The sequence below is a fragment of the Amblyomma mixtum genome, chromosome 3 (assembly GCF_055824585.1).
Source record: "Amblyomma mixtum isolate Tamu chromosome 3, ASM5582458v1, whole genome shotgun sequence".
Lineage (NCBI taxonomy): Eukaryota > Metazoa > Arthropoda > Arachnida > Ixodida > Ixodidae > Amblyomma > Amblyomma mixtum.
Window position 1 is genome coordinate 251,598,151 of NC_143014.1, and position 18,545 is coordinate 251,616,695.

At 44.8% G+C, this 18,545-nt stretch overlaps 1 pseudogene across 1 annotated transcript in view; it reads right to left on the reverse strand.

The window, feature by feature from the left end:
• Positions 1–3,984: 3,984 nt before the first annotated feature.
• LOC149354336 (cytochrome P450 4c3-like) overlaps positions 3,985–18,545 on the reverse strand; it is a 42,163-nt pseudogene continuing 27,602 nt past the window's right edge. The window contains exons 5-9 of the transcript XR_016289337.1: positions 14,503–14,685; positions 11,756–11,929; positions 10,032–10,098; positions 8,336–8,515; positions 3,985–5,540 (exon numbers count right to left, since the gene is read on the reverse strand). The product of XR_016289337.1 is annotated as a cytochrome P450 4c3-like (transcript). The remainder of the gene's footprint in view (positions 5,541–8,335; positions 8,516–10,031; positions 10,099–11,755; positions 11,930–14,502; positions 14,686–18,545) is intronic.

An 18,545-nucleotide genomic window follows, 5' to 3' on the forward strand; every position in this document is an offset into this window, starting at 1 on the left:
GAGTCGTCTGTCATCGTCCGGCAGCGCTCAGCGGAACGTGCTGTGAAAGGGGAGCAATACGTAAGTGAAGCGGAATTGCTGCTTTCCGACTATATTTCCCCCAAATTATCGCTGCGAAGTTCATAGGAGCGGACAATAACAGTACAGCTCGTTGGGGGACAGTTGCAGGCATTTTGAAGTGAAAGGCATAGTGTAAGACTTTCCACGGCAGATTGTCCATTGCAGAATGACTGAGAGTTGCGACGCAGAAAAAATTCGTGGTTGGCAGTCAGGGAACCAGAAGAACAGTGTTGTAATACCTCCAGGCTGCTACATCAGGAAACTGAATGCTGTTGCGGAAATGCAGAAGCCGGCAGTTGCTCCACATCAATCTTTCGGGCCACTGACCTTTTCTTGCGGAGTATTTTTGGGACGCATGGCACCCCCAGATCGGCCAGCCTTTTGAAAATGCATGTCTCCATGCAATTTATGACTCATCCATTTGCAGAACATGCGTTTGGAAGGACCAAGCTTCAAAACTGCCAAGGATATGAAAGGTCATGCAGCATGGACACCCCGTTAGAAGGCTTTTCAGTACATTTTGAGAAGTGGAAAGAATGAAAGGGCTTTTTGCAAGTCAGCTCTCAGCATTAATGACAGTAAGGCAGTCTCCTCATGGGTTACAAACTTTTTCTAAAAAAAATGCCTCTCCCATAACCGAGAGTAGAGTAAGCATGAAATGTTTACGGGCCTAACACAGGCTCCATTGCTCGGCTTAAGCAGCTGTGACGGTGGCGGCATTGAAATCCAGGACGATACAGAAGCGTACGCGGACACGACGAGACGCAGGCCTGACAAGAATGTATATGCAGCGCGTTCGAAATATTGCTTGACGGTGGCGGCATTGAAATCCTGGACGATGCAGAAGCATACGCGGACACGACGAGACGCAGGCCTGACAAGAATGTATATGCAGCGCGTTCGAATACTCCGCGAGCGTGTATACATCTGCCTGCCAGAGGGGGAAAGGGCATGAAGGTTGGTTGGTTGGTTGGTTGGTTGCGACTGAGAGAAGGATAAAAAGGAAAAGTGCACGGGCCTGCCAACTGGCTCCTGCCGAGGCACCACCGCTGCCACGTGCAGATAGAAGAGAGTTCAAAGATAAGAGGACAGAGTGAAAGAGAGAGTAAAGACGCGCGTCGCAACAACCGCGTCCGCCGGAACGGACGCTGGCTGAAAAAACAGATACACGGCCGCAGCCCGAAGGCTGCTGTTGTTGTTGTTGTTGTTGTGACTGAGAGAAGGATGAAAAGGAAATTGCACGGGCCTGCCTACTGACTCAAGCCAAGCCACCACCGCTGCCACATGCAGATAGAGGAGAGTTAAAAGATCAGAGGAAAGTGAAAAAAGAAAGAAAAGACGTGCATCGCAGCAACAACTGCGTCCGCCGGAGCGTACGCTGCTCAAAAAACAGATAAGTGGCCGAAGCCGCGCTCGCCGAAGCCCCGAAGGCCGCGAGCCGAATGCCACAGATATATACTAAGGGCATGAAGGCCCTGCGGCCGGTCTTTTACATGTGTGAGTCTATGACCGCAGCGCCATCCTTGGGGAGCACGCGAAAGCAGTTTTTCAGCCGAAAGCCCTTCTCGCCCTGGAGGTCCCCTCTTCCTCTAAGCGGCCTTCTCTCAATGCCCCTAACAGACCACGTATGACAACGAAGTTTATTGTGGCATGTATGTGCTTTTTGCACGCGCTATTAGAAATCGGAAATTATAATTCCGTGCATTATCAAATGCACAGCTCGACTGATATCTTGATAAACATTGAGAAGACACTGGCAGCAGTTATTTTTTGTGACTCGTTTGGAGAGCAACCGGCGCTTGTATGCCGGTCCCGCAGGAGGGCTTAGAGAGTCTCGTTGAATCTCGACAAGTCTCGTACGGTGCCCGGATGTTCTCGTTTCAGAGCCCGGATGAGTGGAATTCAGTGATCGGATGAGTGGATTTCAGTGCCCGGATGATGGCTCTCGGCGTGACGTCACCACACTGCCGACAACGGGCGCTAAAAGCATTTGATGCTTAATAAAAAAGTTGGATTTTTTTCTCGACAGACCTCGTCAGAGTCAAGTGCTGGTGAGATTGACTCAGGAAAACCATTTCAGAGGCATTTGCACATTGTTATTCCCAATGCTAAATTGATGGTTTAGGAGGAGGCCTCCTTCTTCTCAAAAACCTAAAAGGATACTGTAGGTTCTACACTCACTTAAAAAGTGGTATGGTATGCGGGGTGCGAAACTCTGAAGCTGCCGCGGTAGTGGAGGGCTCTGGATTAATTGCGCCTACATAGGACCCTTTAACGTGGCCTGGCAGCAGTCAACCCATGACATGTTTGCGTTTTGCCTTTGTCCAAGATGCAGATCCCAAAACTTTGACTGAATTCTGTGGACTTGGGTTCAGCAGCCGAAACCCATTGCCATTGGGTCATTACAGCGACTATTTATTTAAAGGGCTATTTACACATGTCATATATCCCTCCCCACTGTCTTGGCTCTCCGCCTTCACGTCCTGCTCACCAGATGGCCGTAGGTTGTTTCAGCATGAAGAGCTTGAAAAAAAAAAGGATGTCAGTGAACACGTTCTAAATAAAGCACTAGAAAAAATATGTCTGGCGGTTTAGCATTTCTAAGCACGAAATATTGTGCGAAAGCACAGTTTTTTGCAGCTGGGCACCACCGCCACGTGCATAACTGAAAGTGCCATCGAGGTGCGTCTTTCACTTTTTTTATCGTCAGTGAAAATTTAGACAGCGTACGCCGGTGGCCTATGCTCCAGTGGCGTGTTTCTGAAGCAATATTGTCAACGCCAACGTGTACTGCTCTAGCACCGTGTTTCTGCCACAGCGTTGTCCACGCCAAAGCATGCAGTGCACATCATTCTGACACTACAGCTCCATTGCTCAATACTTTGATAGTAGTATTAGTTCATGAAGAAGACGATGTGCATTGTAGAGCGCTAGAGCGTGTTGCGGTTTAACACGAGGCTGCGGCGATAGCCTATTGCTGTCGCGCAGTGGTCAGCGAAGCTCATCTGTTCGTGCCACTGACAGTTTTATCATAATTATATTATTTTATTCTCATTGTAGCATTTCAAATTACAAAATACTTTCTGGAGCAATAGCCAAAAGCTAGTGAGAGGTCCGGGAGGAAAAATATAATGTATGCAATAATAATACAGCAAAAGACAGGGCAGTGAGTAAAATTGAAGCTAAAACAATTGGTACGTTATTTAGCATCAAACTAACGCCTTAGTTCAACAGTGCAAAGTAAAGCAAAAAAAATTGCAAAAGGCATTTTTCCTTTTTTTTGTACAAACAAGGTATACAAATCATTAAAATCACGGAAAAGAAAATGATAAAAAAAAGACATATGCGCTTATGAACAACAGCTTGACACTTTGTTTCGAACATAGACGCTTACTTGGCTGAATTTTTTTCCGGAAAGCTAAATTACTACTAGCCATCTTTTACAGACGCCCGCAATACTCACAAATATTGTTACGGTGCCTCGAGTTTTTTGATAACATACTTTTGCCCGCGATAAATGCAAATAAGTACGTTTTATGGAAACGTATATAAAAGACAAACCTTTAGCGAGCGTACTCTAAACAGCGTCAATTAAAAATAGAACGCGTTTGATCACATTTCATGAAGTTCATGTGTTGTAAAAATTATCTTTTCATGCAAATATCATCCGTGGCCGTAGGCGTCTTGGTTCTTTTGTGTTAAGCTTACGAAAATACGAAATGATAGTAGTCGGCTCGTTCTTTATTACAAATAATTGCAGGTATTATTAATGCGCAGGAAACCATTTAACCGACAAATGCATTTTATTTCCAAAATCTCAGTGCACAAGGCGACCCACGGAAACCAGTTTCCGCGCAGAAATGTACTTTCGTTGTAACCCGTTTAGTACGTTAATGACAGGCGTCGACCTGGCAGGATTTCAAAGACATTTTGTACACTAGAAATTGCTGTGCATACCCCTAAATTACAGCCGATAATTCAATTACTTATGCGGCCGGTACCCTGCGAGCGCTTTGACTCCTTCACCGATGGCTAGCGCCACGGCCACCGCGGTGGCGCAAACTGGTATTTTCGCGGACAGCAGCGGCGCGGCGTACTCGGCGGACCGCTCCAACAGGGAGATAGAGCGGCTGTGGCACAACCGTCTCATATGGTCCCAGGCAAGAATAGACCACATTTTGTCTATCAAGTCAGCTGCCCAACTCCTTCAAGGCACACCATACACCACTGATCTTATAAACTCTATTATGAATTTCCGAAATGGCACGACTGCCGTATGGAAGGACAAGATGTGTTATACACATGTCTACAAAACCACTGAGCCATTCCTATGTGGAATGGGGAATAAACCATGAGGAATAAACCGTCTTACCTTACCACAACAAATGACGACACTTATTTCTTCATATCTAGATTTCGCTTATGGATCGATGCTCATTCCTGGCCGCCGTGGTGGCTAAGTGGTTATGCTGGTCGGCTGCTGAACCGAAAGACGCGAGCTCGATTGTGGACATGGCGGTCGCATTTTAATGGAGTTGTAATGCTAGAGACGTCAGTATTGTGCAAAGTCAGTGCCGGTTAAAGAACCCCAGGTAGTCGCAATTATCCAGTGCCCTCCACAACGGCCTCCATCATAGCTTGAGTCGCTTTAGGACATTAAACTGCATCAACCACAACCACAATGTTCTTTTCTCATCACTATACCGGAGTGCACTGGCTTTTTCTCCTGCGGTAGCCTAACGTTATCACGCTTTGTGGGTGCGCTTGGATTTGTACAGAAAAACACAGAGCCCTGGTGCGCATTTGACTATCTTAAAACAAAAAACCGCATATCTGGACTGTGTTTCAGGGAACGTCAGCAGCGAGGTCTCTCTACAAACTGCTCTGCGTCTTGTGTACAGTTATGGCAATGTTCCCGGCCAGTCGATTGCGTCAGCCTTTCGTCAAAGCATTCCCTACTGCGCTTCATTCTTTCACTTTTTATTTCTGTGTTCCTTCGCAACATGCAAGGCTACCAATCTGATTTCTCTTCTGCTTAACATTATTGCGCGTCGCTTCCCTGGCAACTCTGACTTATTGCGATTCGCGCTAAGTTAGTTTTTAAATTTTAAAGCACTGAACTACGAAAGGAGGACAGCTCTGTGAAGAAAGAAATTGTTCGCTAATGCTGGAGTTTGAAACCTGTTATAAGCGATGTTTAAGCCGCCAGTGACATCAGCGAAATTGTATTTTGCCCAGGCACCGAAATATCCAAACATAGTTTTCTTTCAAACAAAAGATTTATAGTTTGGCGTAGCTGGATTCCCACGATTACTATGAATGACCGCGTGGCCTTAACCACACTGGAAGTCCCCCTTTTGGTTTGAGAACGATCTGAAAAGTCATCTGCACTTCTTCCAGTGGTCGCGGAGCTTCTATGCTGAACTTGGTGAGGAGCTTCGCCAGCACAACTTTCATCTCCATCATGGCGAACTTCTGACCTGAAAGATAGAAGGAAGACAGTTCGGATAAAATATATCGCATGCAGCCCAGAAATTTCTTGGATATTGTTGGTAAATATTACTCTGAGAGTGAATATGTGTCTTCACTCAATACAGTATTTATATATTCTATATATTACTATTCTGTGATAGTAGGGAAATAAAAAATGCTGCCATGTCGAGCTTCGATGTTAATTCTACCAAGGTCAGTATCTTACTCTGGTCCGAAATTTCTGTAAGCCAGAAGCATTTTTATTTCACGTGCAGAAAAATGCGCCTGCCGCGTCAAAGCTTGTGCTTAGCGGAGAACACTGAAACAGACGACACTGTAGGTGCCCAGCCACGGTGGATTGTGGAGATAAAGAAAACAAAGAGAGTATTAGTGCGATTGCGGCAATTTCCAAATGTACTCGCTCTCTACTCACGCCTTAGTTTATGCATGACGCATAAACTAATTTCATTTAGCGTTCTCTAAGAATCCTTAAGTTTCAAAGACGGGTTTTCTGGCTGGCTAGTTGGTGCTTGGCGTTCATGATTAAACTGCGCGAAAAAAAAATTCGGACAGAGACAGAAAGCACGTACACACATAGAGCGCAGATGTGTGTACTGCGCTCTATGTGTGATCTACGCTCTATGTGTGTATGTATTTTCTGTCTCAGTCCGAGTTTTTTTTCGCGCAGTTTAATCATGAGTTTCAAAGAAAGCCGTAATAAAGTCCGCAAAGTTATTTTTTGCGCACCCTATGTCGATCTTCCGCCTTGCGGAGCTTAACCTGGCAACAGCGAAATAGATTAAGAAGCAACCTGCGCAGAAGTTTTCCGTATCACGTGCAGAACCGTAAAACACAGCCGTAACCCACCCGCTCGCAGCTCTCCATACCTGGACACAAAGGCTTTCAAGTCCACGGTCGCTGTATGTCCACGGTCCACACCCGCCACATTTCGCTGTGCTAAGCTGGTATTGTTCTTTATCACACTTTCGCATGTCAGTAGGCCTAATCCTTATTAGCAGCCATCCTGCCTCGACAACAGGTATTCAAGTTCACAGTGTGCATCCCGCCACCCTTCGCACATCACACCCACCTGCCCCTCACCGTGGTTTCCTTCTCCTAGTGAAGGCGTTAGTTAACCCCCGCCAAAGATGAACGCTCCGCACAGATGGAGACGAGTCCTCCTGTCAAAACGCTGGCTAACAACACCAAGGTTGCCCCCTTAACCATGGTTCACTTTGTTTTGTGTTGTCAAAAAAAAAACAGGACATGCACGGATTAGAGAGAAACCAGAGCGAGATGCAAAAAGAATATGAGCCAGCAAATTGGGCAAATTGGTGACAGAGGGAACGTCACTGCGCTACAATACGTCGAGACACAATACAAAAAAAAACGCAGCACGAGACACAACACAAACAGAACAAGGCATGCACATGACGTGTTCTTTTCGTGTAGCGCCAACGTCTTTAGGCGCAGTAACGTTCTTTCAGTCATAAGCGAGAGCTTCTGCGCTGTACCCAAGCCACTCTTGACATGCGCCAACTAACTGGGCAATGTACATAGAAACTCCGCTACGAATTTTTGAGCCAAACGCGTGCCTCTAATCGTTCAAAATGTGATCTCGTAATTGTACTTGCCCAAGTGGCTGACGGCAGCATCTTATATTCACTCAGTGCTACAATTTCAGCATCACTTGAGCGCTGCAGCTTGCCTATACGGACGAGGAAGGAAACAAATTTCCGGAAAGCGTCCATCCGTTTCATTTTTAACTGTATATCCGACTGTTCCGTACAGCTTTTTAACAACACACTCAATTTCCTTCTGCTCTGCAGTATCGTTCGAAGTTCCTCGTGCTTCCGAGGTGGGTGACGAAACAATTTTTTTCATTTCCGTTCAGAAGATCAAAACCCTAAGGCTCCATCGGCAGCCTCTAACGTGAACTCGGATCATATGGGAGTCACACAGTCAGGAACTGTGCAGTTCGTGTGTGCGAAAAGTGGCATATCGGCGCACTTAAGACCGTAAGCTCAAAATTAGCAGGTCTGCCTTCGCTCTTACCTATTTCCTTGAAGCCTGCAAGACATATGGAAAGGGATGAAAACCATGCGAAATCGGATTACTTAGTGCTGGCTTGATTTCATGGATGCGCTCAGTTGATTTGAAGAGGAAAAACGTTATCGCGAAGGAACAAAATGAACGTGCATGACAAACGACAATCGCCGTTCACTATAACTGCAATCCTTCTTTTTACGTCACGTTGTGGCCGCGGCGGCTCTGTGGTTATGGCGCTCGGCTCCTCACCCAAAAGACGGGGGTTCGATCCCGACCGCGGCGGTCTAATTTCAATGGAGGCGAACTTGTAGAGGCCCATGCACTATGCGATGTCAGTGCATGTTAAAGAACCCCAGGTGGTCGAAATTTCCGGAGCCCTTGACTACGGCGTCTCTCTTAGCCTGAGACGCTCTGGGACGTTAAAACACCATAAACCAAACTAAGTTTTTAAGTCACGCTTTTGACCTGCGCCATTCCGGAGGGAGACTGGGGTAAAGGAAGGGCTAGAAAGACTGCTTCCATTCGGTAGGAAGGGCGCCACTTTTGACCTCCCTAGGTACTGCCTGGAGACATGCATGGTTGATGGCATTGCTATTTTGGCGCAATACCAGTTCCCTTGGCGCGTGCACATGCCAAAGCACGGACTTACAGTCACCATGTGAGCACCTCGGCGCTACGACGTGTACAAAAGTGGTGGCCAGAAGGTCAGGTAGTGGTGGCCGCTCTGCCTTTATTTCTTCGGAATAAAACTCACCCATGCATGTTCTCGGACCTGCTGAAAACGGTATGTAACTGAATCTGTGCCGGCGACTGTTTTCCTCCTGCATAAACCTCTCCGGTATGTACTCATCTGGTCTCTCGAATTGCTGCGGATTTCGATGCAAGCTGAAGACGCTGATCATACAGCAGATACCTTTTGGCAACGTGATGCCGTCTGAAAAAAAAATGGTTGCACTACATGCACAGCTTTCCATCATGCAGTATAAGCTTGACAACAATAGAGATGTTGGCTGGCACCAGTAATCCACACAGGCAGTGATCGCGGTAGCCACCTTGCTGCAAATAGCAGTTCCCGTTCTTGTGAGTTACGGTTCATGCTTAGTATTCCATTAAACGAAAATTCCACTGTGCAGTTACCAAGGCCGCAGTAAGCGGACAATGACACACGGAACAATCAGGAGGATAAGGGAGAGAATCGTTGTCAACAGGGAGGAACATTTGACGCCGATAACGTAATTGGAAGAACAAATTTACGCATTCGGGAGAAATGGTCGGGCGAGGATTTCCAGCAGTACTGTGGATACACGGAAATATGAACCACTTCGCCACCGAGGCCACAAAAATCTTAAGTGCCATTAATCCACAAAACAGTGCTGACGGTAGTCACCTTCTAGTATGTGTAAGTAAATGTAAATGCTAGAGAGCTACTTTTCAAATGTTCTATTCATCTCACGGCAAATGCCATTTGCACCTAAGAATGCGACGTAAGCAGACTATGACATATGGAACAAGCAGGCGGCAAATATAGATGATCGCGGCCAAGGGGAAGAAACATGAGACGCTTCTTACGAAATTGGAAGAACAAATCTACGTAGCGCGTGCAACGACTGTTCAAGCGAGGATTCCAGAAAAAATGTGAACGCATGAAAACTTTATGCATTTCGAAAACTCAGGCCACAGAAATCTTAGGGGTGATCGTTTTTACCCTCCATCTATTTTATATAGGAGATTTTCTCGGAATCAACTATGGGCATAAGTGTTTTCTTTCAAACCGAGGAAGTATTCCTATTTGTGTTGCAATTAGTTGGGAATGTGCATAGTAAGTTGCCCTGGTAGATGTGATTAGTGGCCTCTGAGTTGTATCTAATGCAGGCACAGCTCACAAGTCGTCTGCGTTGGCCAGGGGATCACAGGTAGACATGGGTGAATTTCTCGTCGGGCAATGTGATCTGCTATCTGATTGCCTGTGAGCTCTGTGACTGGATATCTTGTGCACTGTGAGTGCGACGTGCTCTAGGTTTTCCTAGGCGTTAGTAAGGTTGCAGTGTAAATTATCATTGCTGCATCGGTTTTGCATTGTTCCGCGAATGAAATGACACACAGAATTTGCTGAAAGATATGGCTTTGATGAGGCGAAGAGCAAGTTTTGAAAGTTCATCTGTGGCATGTATTACGGAGTGGATCTCCAAGAGTGCTGTGCTAAGATTATAACTGACAGTGGAACCAACTACATGTACTAGCACTGCGATGGTGCGGATTTCTTAAATGCATTCTGGAGGAGATAAACAAAACGGGGTAAATAGGACTGGAAATGTTTATTCTTTCAAGCTAATTACACTTCTTGTTGCTAACGTGCCGCGATTGAAGCTGTCTGATGTTTCAGTTCAGCTGGTGATAATGAAGATACCACTTAAAATTCGAATGATCTCAGTAAGCAAACGGAACCTTACCTAGGGTCACATCTTCGTCTAGTAGAGTTGCGATTAACGGAAATGGTGGGAAAAGCCGCATAGCCTCCTGGAATGTAAGACCCACATGTAACCGCCAAGAAAAATTAAAAAAAAAAAGTTCTCTTTATACACTGGAACGTAGCTCGTAAATTTCCTACCCTCTTGGTTCTACTATGCAATTGTGTGTAATCCTTGAGATATTAAGCAAGCTCTACCAATACGTCAATGCTTTGATCAGAACGGCGTATCCAACATCTTGCCAAATCGTCAGGCACACTTTCCAGACAGCGCGGTAGATTCCCGACCATTGTTTTAAAATATCAGACTTTTGGGTCCCAGTCTTGTATATCTTGTATTGGCCTGGTACCGTGCAAGCACATATTAAAATTAATAACATTTATTCTTTGTTTTAATTATTGATAGTTTCATGCATTCATTGATTGATTCGCTGACTGGCTGTTAGATTCATGCAGCAAATTGAAAAATATTATCTACTTACGAATACACTATATGTAGGAGTTGGACTTTCTGCTTAAACGGAAAAAACGTAACTGCAGCGAATTCAATTTTAAACTTTTAATTTCAAACTGAATTGAAATTAAACCAAAAAAGGTCAACACCCTAGACCACTAGCAGCTCACCGTTAGGTAGGAGTAATCAAAGCAGATAATTAAGAAAGTACGCAAGACGAGCACTGATGGCATGGTGGTACCGATGAATTAAGTAGCGCAGTCAAGCGTTTTGAGGTATACTGCTGTCCTAGGTTGTGTGGTTGTGCTGCGTGGGAGGCTCGACCACCGCGAAAAACGCCGTCAGCTTGCGTAGCGCTGTTCACTGTCATCACCTGCTTGGGGTAGTTACTTAGTTGAGTAGGTTTCCTCCTTGCTAAACCATGAATAGATGTGACAAAAAAATGTCATGTTCTGCGTTCCTCTGCAGTTAAGTGGATGTTTTACTGCTGCCGTCAACACGCAGGTAAAATGACGACCCGTCCTTAGCTAAGCCCGCGCAACAACCCAACGATAACATGAAAACTATCATTTTTTAGCCCCCGATTTCCCCTTGAGGCTGTCTGAAGGTTCCATGTATTAAATTCCGATACTTTTTTAAAGGGGGATAATAGTTATCTTTATTTGCACAGCTCTAAATACGACCAGCTGTGCGTATAGCACTTGTAGACCAAATGCTCTGGCTGAAAAAAAAGGGAACTTAAACTCCAAATTGCTTTTAAACGCGCAGGAATACATTATATCACAGAACAAGAATTAATGTGTCGGAAATATTATTCGCCGAAAAAAAGAAATAAGACTGCGATCTGACATGAGCGCCTAAAAAAGACTTCCGAATTCTCAAAAAAATGAAAACAGAAAAGTCGAACCCCTAAATGTAATGAATCATGGTATAAAATAATCGATAAAATTTATAGAATTAATTTGCCAAATTGCTGTACGAAAGGTGCAAAACAATTTTTATTATGGATTGTATTGATTTTTATTCCCGTCAAGAACGATGAGTATTTAATAAAGATGAATTTCTCTATGTTTTACATGCCGTCACTCACCGTATTCTCCATATAGAATCATGAATGACAAGTAAAACCAGCTTTAATGGCATACATGTTTTAGCAGTTGTGCATTCCGCGGCTATGCGACAGATCAGCTAACCGCAACGCAAAATACGGACTGTTCGAGACAGAGACAAGCTGATGCATATATGATACATGCCTTTACACAGAATTCCATGTATTGTAAATTCTTCAGGTCATCCATTGTATAAACCCGGTTGGCGTCGACACCCATGACATCATCCAGTTCCTGTTGCACTCTTCGCTGTTTTTCCTGATGTAGGCCGAGGAGTTAGAGGCACCAGATGAGGGCGCACGAAGTGGAATCACTGCCCTGTAAATATTTTTACACCGGTAGAAGTAGGAAACATTAGCGAGTTAATGCCCGAAGCTTGTTAAATGGGGTGCACTTCGTGTCGAAATGCGATATATTAATTTTGTAAGTGAAGGTAAAGCTCTATCATGCATTATTGTTCATTGTTTTTCATAAACCGACTTCTAGTGATGTAACGCGCTTAAAGAACTGAAAGTGTACGTGTGCGGCGCCTATGACCTCATAGTATATTTTGCATTATCTTCGCGGCCACAGCTCTTCATGCTTAGCCGACTGAAAATTACTGCCGTAATACAGTAGTGCATTCAATGGGCAGCCAGTAGCTTCCAGTTCATAATTAACCTCCTCTGTACCCCTCACTGAGACCGCTCACTCGAATTTTACTCTGGTAGAAGGAGTTTAGTTTTATCCCCTAATATTAGTCTGTATTACTATAATATTTTCATATATATTATAATATTATTTATAGAGCGTAGTAGGCAGTAACATCAAGGAAGAAGCGGCCTATCCTCACGCGTTATCTATTCATACTTTGTTGGTGTCTTAACACATACAGTCGTTCAAAAAGAAACCATCGTCTGACACCATGGTGTAGTGGATGAACCGGACCATGCCTAATGCCCGCCGTTTTCGGGCAAAACCTGGAGATTTTAGGTGAATTTTGCACCACGAACAGATTTCCCTAAAAATCGGGTTAAACGTGGCTTCTACCTGAAAACGCACCTCCTAGAGAAGACACTAGGGCAGGGGAATGAGGGGCTCGTTATACTACACATGAATGGAAATACCTCCGCAACAGACGTTTCTCCGTGACAAAGCGGAAGAGAACCACGAAAAGTACCGGATATCTTTTGGTTATTTAAGAGAAGTGTCTTTGATCAACTGATGCTCTAAAACCGCTTTTCACGCCTTGGCCACCCTAGCACTCCAGATACGATCAAGCACCGCAGCACAATGTGCCATCGCAGCATAGGGTATTGAGAGCGGCCTGCTTCGAGCTGTGCAAGAGAGATCGACGGAATTACGATGCACATCTATGAAGGCTGTGAGGACGACCAACTAGAAGCAGCCTTCGTACCTAAGCCCCCATCCCTCCTCCGAATTCCTCAACAGCGGCCGAGTGCGATCCCTCCCTTGCAATAAAAGCTTTATTTATTCATTCATTGATGATGTGGTTTAATCTGAAGAAGAAAAATACCTTTTAGAGGCGATAGAGGAAAACGTGTGCACTGACGAGGTAATTAACCGTCATCATTCTATCAAGTGCTATTCAGGCTAACGGTGCCATGTTGAAGATTTCTTGCGCTTTTAAACCGGCCGCTGTGATATTTATTGAGTGGTTTCGCAGTGTACTAGAGAGGCAGGTCTATAGCACACGTGCGTAAGTGTTGCATAGTAAGTAGTGTAGGCAATGAAATATTTACAATATGTTAGGAAAAAAATTTTCTTTCGGCGAGCAAAATTTCTCGTTAAACTGTCATTTTCTGATAGTTTGTAAAATAGTCAGCCAGAAATAGGGCATTTTTTTCCCCAGAGGAAATGAGCGCTGATAAGAAACTGATTTTCGCTGCAAAAAACATGACCTGAAAATGCTCCAGTGTTAGAAATATTTGCTTAATAACCTGATTTCAACACCAATTTGAACTAAAAAATATCACCAGGTTTTTACCTCCAGTGCTATAGAAAATATAAAAGGAAAAATGCACAGCCCTGAAAATATCAGATCGTCGAAGCCACAGGAAGGCATTAGGATTTTGGAAGAAACAAATAAACAAGAAAAATGGGTGTTGTATGCTTTTCGTTGCCCAAACTGGTACCCTGCACTTTCCTTAGCCGATATTTATCACAGTGCCTTTTAGTAGGGAGGTAGCTGCACTCTGATAATAAACCAACTATTTCTTTGGCAAGATGCCTGTTTCTATGACGCGATGCAGTTTTTTCTTGACTTTTCGCGTAGCTTATGCGTTATTGCTAGCCTCAATAATAGAATCATAAGTTGTCCAAACTGTGAGAACGCGAGCGTAGCAGGCTACGGCAGAAAGTAAGGAATTTCCAGCATACTTGGACAAAAGTTGTTAATATTGAAATAGTGTAATGTGCTCTTATAGAAATTTTGGAGGCAATGGTCCGTTCCTCCAATGAGTAGCCAAGTTTTTCTTTTAAAGTTTTTTCATCGCTAGCATCGAGTAGTTGACCGCCTTAAAAGCTAATAAAGAACGTTTCCGACGATAGAAAAACGTTAATAGCAAAAATATCAAGCCTGACACGGGGATATCTATGGATATATTGATTCTTAAAGTGAAATGTTAGAATATGTAAAAAATTGCTCTAAAAGTATTTCCCGTTGAAAAGTGCTTTTGCTCAGAATTTCTGGGTATGTGGGCGAATGGGATATGGAAGTTTGTGGAAAAATATGGCTGCAGCTGCCGCAGTATTCGGTTATTTGGACTAATATGGGTGATGCCTCTGTTCCATGGACAGAGTAAATATAGTTTTTGCTTATGATTGTGCATCCGTATGACATTGCATTAAGCATGAAGCGAATGGGAAGAATGCATATTCTTCAAGCTCACTGCGAACAACAGGGAGGCCAGATCTTTTTCAACGTCTTCTAGCGTGTATGAGGGCGTTCTCATGTGGGCCAACAGGAAACCGTCCAGCAACAACCAGCTGTTATTCCCGTCGCCCCCGCTGACATCTCCTGCAGGGTAGCTTTTGTAAAGCCTGTGGAACGTGCTCTTTCTTTCCTTGATCACCTGCATAGAAAAATGAAATAACTGTAGAATAAAGCTTGAGAAGCCGCAATGAATCACAATATTTTCACTTTTTCTTTCATGAGAACAGAAACATAGGGCAGAGTGGGGCGAAACAAGTTATGGGGAAAAGTGCAACATTCTGGTACTCCTTATAAATTTTATACGTGTAATCAAATCGGATCTTTGTCAGGCTTGGCCCCGTTAAGCACACTGCAACTCAACTTTAGAAAAGAAAACATCAGCATTTTGCAAGCACAGAAAAAAATTATACGGCAATGGCCTCCCTGGCATTGCGGCCATAATTGCTAGCTGCTCCACCTTGTGCTTTATCAACTGAATTTACTTTAAAACCTGCTGCCACGCGTTATTGTTTGATGACGTTGTTTTTATTCAATTCAATTCTTTATTATTATCATTTCTTCAGCACAATACAGACATCACTGTCTGGATCCTTAGCCCAAGGCTAGTTGTGGATGCATACAATAAAAGCAAAGAGATTATTGAGGACAAACGCTTTTTACTGCATGTCAAATAATACACATATGAATGCAATGGAAAAATGCAGAGCGTATAAGCAAGCTGGTTCAAATTACAGAAATACATGAGGGATAATGACAAAAAATAGAAGAGTGTGCAAGGGCTGATGACAAAAAACAAAGATATGAAATCAAGAGCAGCATTCTTTCTACAAAATAAACGCAGTTGCCTCAGAAGTAATTATTCGATGATAAATATGAATAGCAAACCCCAACATCGACAATAGAGAGAATAATAAGAGATAAGCATTAAACGATTTACATTGTAAATCAGGTAATTATTTGTGACAGAAAAAAGGTCTTCAGTAAAATAGAAGGATTAGACGTTGCTAAGACTGCACAAGGGATTTTATTCCAAATTTTTACCTCTTGATATTCGATACTTCTATTTTGGGCGGGTAGCAACGGGTGTTGTATGGTGTGAGAAATGTTACGGCAACATTTGGAGCATGCTTGAACATGTTTTGCAGTTCAGTCATGGGCACGCTTGATAACCCGCGTGCCGGCAGCCTTCAGAGCACGACTGTCCACCTCAGCTGAATCGACGAAAATCCCGCCACGTGATTGATGTGACACATTTGCGCTGGAGGCATTATCATAATATCTGTAGAACTGCTTAGGCAGCCAGTGCATTGGATCAATGGTAATGGCGCTCTGCTGCTGACCCGAAAGATGCGGGTTCGATCCCTGGCGCGGTGGTTGAATTTCGATGGAGGCGAAATTCTAGAAGCCCGTGTACTGTGCGGTGTCAGTGCACGTTAAACAACCCCAGGTGGTCGCAATTTCCACAGCCCTTCACTGCGGCGTCCCTCATAGTCTCAGTGGCTTTGGAACGGTAAAGCACCCTGAACCAGAACTGCTTATGCGAGCAGGATGCCGTGTCACGTAGTAATTTCAGGTTATCTTGAGCATGAGCGCCGTTTCAAGGCGTTCGGCGTGCATCAGCTGATGAAGAATCGCCCACCTGATAGCCATGCGCCAGGCTCCGGCTGTGCGTGCCAAGTGACCACGTGCTCCCGGACGCAGTATGGTCACTACTACTACTACTTACTATTTCTACAACCACTACTACTGCTAGTGCCCCCACTAACACTGCTACAAGTACATACTACTCCTCTTCTTACTACTGCTACTTCACATTACTACTGCTACAACACTGCTACCCCTACAACTTATTATTACTGCTACGGCTACGAGAGTAAGGCAAAATTATCTACACTTGTCTTCCTACAATTTATTCATATAAAGATAGGTGGAAGACATGTACACGTGCGAAAAAAAATAAGCGCAGCACAGTATTGCTTTCTGATATTTTTCGCACGTTGCCCAATTCAAATTGCCAGCTAAGGTGCTTACATGCTTGTAGGGGACGCCAGTGGGTTTTCTGATGGACAAACAATGTTTCTTCATTGCCGATAGGGAAGGCGTCATTGCACATACAATGGAATCGTGAGCATCTGGACATCAGTCTTCTAGACAGTTTTCTGACTTTTGAATGCACTTGGACCAGTAGGCCAAACTTGCGTATTCCTTCCAACTGTGTTTTCGGTTGTCATACTGCCGTCTGCGCAAGCAGACATCGAGTTGGTACGCCTGTGGTCCAACGTGTGCAATTTTATCCCGGACCCGTCTTTCGCAACTCGTGTAACATGTCCGCTCAGGTAGCAGTTTGTACCAAGGAGTAACAACCAGTAATGAGCCCATTTCTCTTGTCTGAAGATGTGAGAGGGGTTGATATTCATCACCTTCTTTTATGCCCCTGTGACACGCTTCTTGCCGTCCAGACCTCTGTCTTTCTAACTTACATCTGCTTAAGCGGCTCAAGGTTGCTTTTAGAGGTCGTCGATTGTCCAAAAACCTAGACGGTTGGGAAGCGATTCAAAAACGGCTACACGACCGAAAATTCTCCTTCTTGTAGAAGGAGAAAGTGTAGACACTAAGAAGTGTAGACAATTTTTCGCTTACACTCGTACTGCTACTACTTCTAATGCTGCTTAATACTACCGCTACCACTACAACTAGTACTACGGCTACCACTACAACTGCTGCTACAACTGCTCCTGCTACCGCTACCACAGCTACCACTACTACTGCTTAATATTACCGCTACTACTGCCACTACAACTGCTGCTGCTACTACTACTACTACCACTACTCCTACTACTGCAACTGCTGCTATTACTGCTAGTACCACTTCTACTACTACTATTACGCGAATGCCAGGAACCTTCTTTTAACAGCTATCTCTGTAAAAAAAAGATTTGAACTGAGTTTTGGTGAACGAGAAAGTGGTCATAAAGGCATCAATTTTTCCGCTCTCCATTTTTGTTCACTGTGCAGCTCAGAGTATTGAGGTCCTTGATTAACATAGGTATTCATTCATGGTATTAGTTATCAGTCTTATCTTGTGCAAAGTTTAAGGTGTAGTGTGCCAACTGTGACAGGTTCCGCTACCGCCATGCGCCGACACTACGCTGCACCTGACGACGACGAATTTATGCGCCGACACTACGCTGAGCCTGACGACGACAAAGTTGCCCCCCGCTCTCTTGGTGCTGGCTACGCCCGTCTACGCTGCCAGACCCTGCACGGCGGTTCGGTCTCTTGAGGACGTCTAATAAACGCACCCCTACAATTGGTGCAGGTGCTGGGTTCGTCCCCTACCAACCTGGAACTCCGGAGCCGTACGCTGCCGCCTGTGTCAACCATGCCAAATGAGACTGCCCCAACACCGGCGGCCAGTTCAACCACCGTCATTTGTTCTGGAGCCATCCAGCAGCGTGACCCTGCCCTGTTCAGTGGCACTGCCGACCAAGATGTTGACGATTGGTTGTCATCGTATGAGCGAGTGAGCAGCTACAACAAGTGGGATGACACTATCAAGCTGAGTAACGTCATCTTTTACCTCACGGACGTGGCGAACCTCTGCTTTCGAAACCATGAGGTGGACCTACCCACTTGGCCCGTATTTAAGAAGAGTTTTGCGGAAGTATTCGGCCGCCCTGCGGTGCGCAAGCTCCGTGCCGAACAGCGCTTACGGGACCGCACTCAACACACCGACGATACCTTCACAAGTTACATTGAGGACATCGTTGACCTCTGCAAACGTGTCAACGCCGCCATGCCAGAAGCGGACAAGATCCACCACATCCTCAAAGGCATCGCTGACGACGCATTTCAGATGCTCCTCGCGAAAAATCCTACCACCGGCAGTGAGGTTATTAAGCTTTGCCAGAGCTATGACGAGCCCAGCACCTGCACCAATTGTAGGGGTGCGTTTATTAGGCGTCCTCAAGAGACCGAACCGCCGTGCAGTGTCTGGCA